This window comes from Helianthus annuus, chromosome 11 (assembly GCF_002127325.2).
Source record: "Helianthus annuus cultivar XRQ/B chromosome 11, HanXRQr2.0-SUNRISE, whole genome shotgun sequence".
In the NCBI taxonomy this organism is placed as follows: domain Eukaryota; kingdom Viridiplantae; phylum Streptophyta; class Magnoliopsida; order Asterales; family Asteraceae; genus Helianthus; species Helianthus annuus.
Window position 1 is genome coordinate 155,446,358 of NC_035443.2, and position 5,505 is coordinate 155,451,862.

A 5,505-nucleotide genomic window follows, 5' to 3' on the forward strand; every position below is an offset into this window, starting at 1 on the left:
GCACAGTAATTAAGCAGCAATTAGTTATTAATTAAATCGTACGGATACCTGGTTTAGTGAGGGTTGTCACATTCTCCCCCCGTTAAAGAAATTTCGTCCCGAAATTTTAAGTTCTACTTGTAGAAGCAGGGTTCTCAGGAAATAAGTGGGGGTATTTCTCTTTCATTCGGTCCTCACGCTCCCAGGTGAATTCAGGACCATGTCTAGCATTCCAACGAACTTTGACGAGCTTGACACTGCTCCGGCGGGTCTTGTTTACTTTCCAATCCGTGACCTCAACAGGTTCTTCGACGAAATGGAGCGTGTCGTCAACATGAATTTCGTCGGTGGGAATGACAACGGTATCTTGTGTTGGACTTCTCTTCAGATTGGATACATGAAATGTATCGTGAACGCCATTCAGTTCGGCAGGTAGGTCCAACTTGAATGCTACTAACCCGATTCTCTCCAAGATCTTGAACGGTCCAATATACCTCGGGTTCAACTTTCCACGTTTCCCAAAGCGTGCCACACCCTTCCAGGGTGATACCTTCAACAAAACCATCTCACCAACCTCAAACTCTAGACGTTTCCTGCTTCGATCCGCGTAGGCTTTTTGCCTGTCACGAGCCGCACTGATGCGATCTCGGATTTGTGCGATCTTGTCGGTGGTTTCCTGGACTACTTCAGGACCAACCAATTGTCTATCACCTGCGTCAGACCAACAGAGCGGTGATCTGCACTTGCGCCCATATAAAGCTTCGAATGGCGCGGCACCAATACTGGTGTGGTAGCTATTGTTGTATGAGAACTCAACCAGAGGCAAATGTTTATCCCAGCTACCGCCCAAATCCATAACACATGCTCTCAGCATGTCTTCCAATGTCTGAATCGTCCGCTCGCTTTGGCCGTCGGTCTGCGGGTGAAAAGCAGTGCTCAGATTCAACTTTGAGCCAAAAGCTTCCTGGAAGGATTGCCATATCCTTGACACGAACCTTCCGTCTCTATCAGAGATAATCGAGAGAGGTACTCCATGGCGTGTAACAATCTCTCTCATGTAAATTTCGGCCAATTTGCTCGTATTATCCTTTTCTCGGATAGGTAAGAAGTGTGCTGACTTCGTTAATCGATCCACTATCACCCAGATGGTGTCATGGCCTCTCGGCGTTCTTGGCAACTTCGTAATAAAATCCATAGAGATTTGTTCCCATTTCCACTTGGGAATCTCTGGTTGCTGCAGAAGTCCCGAAGGCTTCTGGTATTCCGCTTTAACCTTAGCGCAAGTTAAACATTTGCTCACATAAACAGCAACATCGCCTTTCATCCTAGGCCACCAATAGTAATCTTTAAGATCCTGGTACATTTTATCCGCTCCAGGGTGGATAGAGTACCGCGATTTGTGTGCTTCATCGAAAATAATCTTCCTTAAACCACCAAACAGAGGAACCCAAGTACTAGAAATCAAGTAGCAGTTCATTGGCAATTTCAGTTAAGCACAGTAATTAAGCAGCAATTAGTTATTAATTAAATCGTACGGATACCTGGTTTAGTGAGGGTTGTCTCAATTTTAACCGTGACCCGATAACGTGCCGAACCAATGACCCGTAAACTGAACCGATTAACCCAACAGATTTCTGGCGTGAGTCCTAGAAGACCGAAGAAGCCGCAAGAGACCTTCGGTTTGAAGAAATGTAGACCGAAGGAGGCAATCGAGACTGGCGTTCGCCTAAGAAAGAGAGACTGATAAGTTGCAACAAAGACCGGCGACAACTAGTCCGAGATTATAGGTATGACAATGACCAGAGGTCCGCACCATGATAGACCGAAGAAAGCTTTTATTGAAAGAAAGCTTAGACCGAACGACCGAGATTGTGAACAAAGACCGAGAATTCACAGTAGACCGAGTCGTGAACCAAAGATCGGAAGTGTTCACGTTAGAAAGAGGAAGACCGAAACCGTGTGTTCGCATCACAAGAAGCAAGTGGAGTAGCAAGGTTAGCAAGAAGAAAATACTAACATGAAGATTACAGGGGTGAAAGTTGTTGCAAGTGTGGTGGACTTGATTCCGGTTGAACCGAGAAGACATTGGACGTGACTGAGTGACGGTTCGAGAAAGCGATCTGGCGCTGCGGTGAACGAGTGGTATAAATAAACCGATTAAGAGGGTGATTGTTGGGTTAATCGGTTTGATTCAGGGTCGAGTATGGGTAGAATAATTATACGGGTCAGCTGGGTTTTATATTAGTCACATGGTACATAAGTGGTCTAATATTGAGTGAGTTTTATGGCATGTGAACGTGTGAGTTGAAGACCGAGCAATCAGAAGAGTATGTGTGAGGAATGGAATAAGTCATGGAGACTTGGACGTGGGTTGTTTTTTTATTTTTTGATTTGCTATTTAAGCAAGTGTCTATTGTAGTTATTTTAATCAATCTCTCGTGTAAATCCTTTCAAGTTATATACAGAGAATAGTCCCAAATAGTATGCTTAGTGAGTGTTTAATTGGGGCCTGATCCTACAACAATATCGGCTGATGTATTTGTGTATATGCGTTTTTAGGATTAAATCTATGATATGGTGGTCGCCGGCCAAGTTATAAAGGAAATGAAACTAAACAATGTATACGACGAGTGTGGGGTCAAGGCGCCAAGGAAAATTTGCATAGTCTAAATCCACTTGGTGATTCATTTAAAGAATGTTCATTTATTTTCTAGCTACTGAGATGTGATGCAACCATCTAGAAATCCGGAAGGTCGGGGAACACTAGTATCCTCGGTCACTAGTGTGGGATTACTTCCTACTTCACACTTCTACCTAATATATAATGTTGGATTACTTCCTACTTCACACTTCTACCTAATAAAAGTCGGTGGTACGAAGGGCTTCTAGGTGGCCCTGAGCAACTTCCCACAGCAAGTGATTAAGTGTTTGGTTGTTTATGATAACATTCATAATCTAGCTCTGTTCACATAAAGTCTTTTGCCTTTCATGGGAAGTGATTAGAAGTTGTAGGCGGTTCTTTTGTTTTTAAATGGATCTTTGGTTAATTTTTAATTAAGTTTGCAAAGATACTATTGTACTTGTTGTGAGTATATCATATTCTAGGAGAGAAAACAAAAGTTAAAAGACACACTAGTATATATCAAACGACTGTATATAGAAAAATTCCAAATGCTATGAACAATAAATATGGTCCCCATTTTGTCTTTCTATGATATCTTTTCAATCAAATGTTTTCATTAGAAAGCAACCAGTCTCCAATTGATCTTCGATTTTAGTTCTTAGATGATCTAACTGTAAATGGCATGGCTCTTCGATTTCACTTCTTGAAGATCTTGTGATGATGACTCCGTGTCAACTAATCCTGCGGCTCTTTCATGGTTTTGGTTTCACCAGTTTGCTAGCCTTTTCTTGTTGCAAAGTAAGCTCTTTCCTCCTATTTGGTAACTTGTTAACATTGGCATCTCCATTCTGATTAGTTAAACCCAAGGTAGTCTTGTGGTTTGTCGGTTGCTTTTTAAATGTGTCGCCATCAGTTTCCTTAAACAGATATCCAGTTTTAAGGACTTTTAGAAATCAACTGCTTAGATCTCTTGCTTTGAGAAGCCGTCATTTCCTTACATTGCAAACCCATGACAACTGGAGTGGACATCTTGATCATACCATTAGTCTACTTTTCACGACTGCATTCCCATCATAAATCAAATTATAACTAATCATCTGGACCATGGTAAATATTCGGAATAAATAAAAAAATGATTTAATAATTACTTGCCAACCTTAAGAAAGCAACTAGAAGCTAATCATCCAAAAACTCTTCAAAACATCTCTAAATTGATAATCTAAAAAGGTGCAGTTGCTAATTCGTAGAACTTGCGATCACATTTCGCGCTTTGCTTCTAAATTTTCAGCAACTTCTTCTTCTGAAGTAACGATTTTCAACATACTTTTCTCGATTTTCACGATTCTTTAGAGTGCGTTTGTGTGATCTCGCAGATCTTTGACTCTCCTTTCCAGAGCTCTAATCCTCCTTGCTGCAGCAGACTGTCGGTTTCCCCATTGTCTACCATGTGGTGGACCATAACTCCTAAATTGAACCCTTTATTCAAATACATATAATACAAAATTATTACCGTTAGTCTATTTTTCTGCAATGCATTGTCATCATAAATCAAATTATAAGTAATCATCTGAACCATCCTACATATTCAGAATGTAAAATTATTATTTTTTAACAAGGATACATGAGATTTTAATTTTCCCATACCTGACACACAGAGTGATTTCCCTATGGACAATCAACATGTTATGATCTGAAACGGATACACCGAGAGAGATCAACATGTTATTGATGTCCATTGAAATCAGCGACTTATTAAAGAGCACCTAATGCAATCGGTTGAGAATTGAAGAACGAAAACACCAAAACTTTTAACAAACTCGATTATGTCAGGCAGCGGCGGTCGTGAAAACTTTTTTTTTGAACGGCGGCCCTGATGAAGTTAAATGTGGTATATATAGCTGAGAACGCAGGGATTAAACCCTGATTCTAAATTGGCGTTATAACCCCTATATTTTAATTGTTTTTATATAAAAGTAACTGCATATAAGATATGTGTTAGGATGAAAAACAAATTCTCTTAAAAAAAGTATCAAGTCCTAAGTATGGTAGCAAATTATGGACTCTCGTTAACCTCATTCAAGCGTTATTGGAACTGGTGATCGAACTCTAAGATGTGAGAATTTAGGTTTTTGTTTTTAGATGTTTAGCTTCTATATTTTCAAACTTTTTGTTTACAATACTTTGTTTTTTTATTTATGATTGTATCTTTTCTATATTTGTGACATTGTGACTTTTTTGTGACTTACTAGGAACTACAAGAAAAAAACCTTATTGCCCCGTGTATTACACGGGGTGAATCATAATTATGATGTGAAATAAAAAAAATATGTTCATGATCTAAGTATATATAATATAGAGTAATATGCAGACCAAATACGAAATAAATATTGAAGATTTTATATCCATTCATAATAATATGATCTATTATTTGTTTTAGGATTTGTCATATGAACTTAAAATTTTGTACCACTACTAATATTTATTGTGACATTTTCTTGTTCAAACTTAACGTGTCTGATTTTATTTGATAAAAGATTATTCTGACGGGTTAATGTTGGTATAATATTATATTTTCTATCATCCAAATATAGTTTCCTCACTTTCGCTAACATTAACATTAATATAAGGTATGCTCGTATTCAAAGCTATACACCAATATGAATTGTACGAAATAATTACTTTTATCACAATTAGTAAGGAAACCAATAAAAACTATTGATAATGTAATATGTCTCATACCATTTGAAATGTCTGAAAAGTGACTTCTAGATAGATAAAAGTAATGTAAATGAATAGACAAAAATTGAATCAATAAAACCAATTAACTATAGTTAAGAAAATAATATGCATAGTGGAATACTTTACATGTACAACTGAACCAATGAAACATATATATAAGTATA

At 38.2% G+C, this 5,505-nt stretch overlaps 1 long non-coding RNA gene across 1 annotated transcript; it reads right to left on the bottom strand.

Moving 5' to 3' along the window:
* Positions 1-3,117: 3,117 nt before the first annotated feature.
* LOC118483714 lies at positions 3,118-4,451 on the bottom strand. Its single transcript, XR_004871176.1, has 3 exons — positions 4,247-4,451; positions 3,759-4,078; positions 3,118-3,662 (listed from the first exon to the last, which is right to left on the bottom strand). It is a non-coding gene; the product is annotated as an uncharacterized LOC118483714 (long non-coding RNA).
* Positions 4,452-5,505: the final 1,054 nt, after the last annotated feature.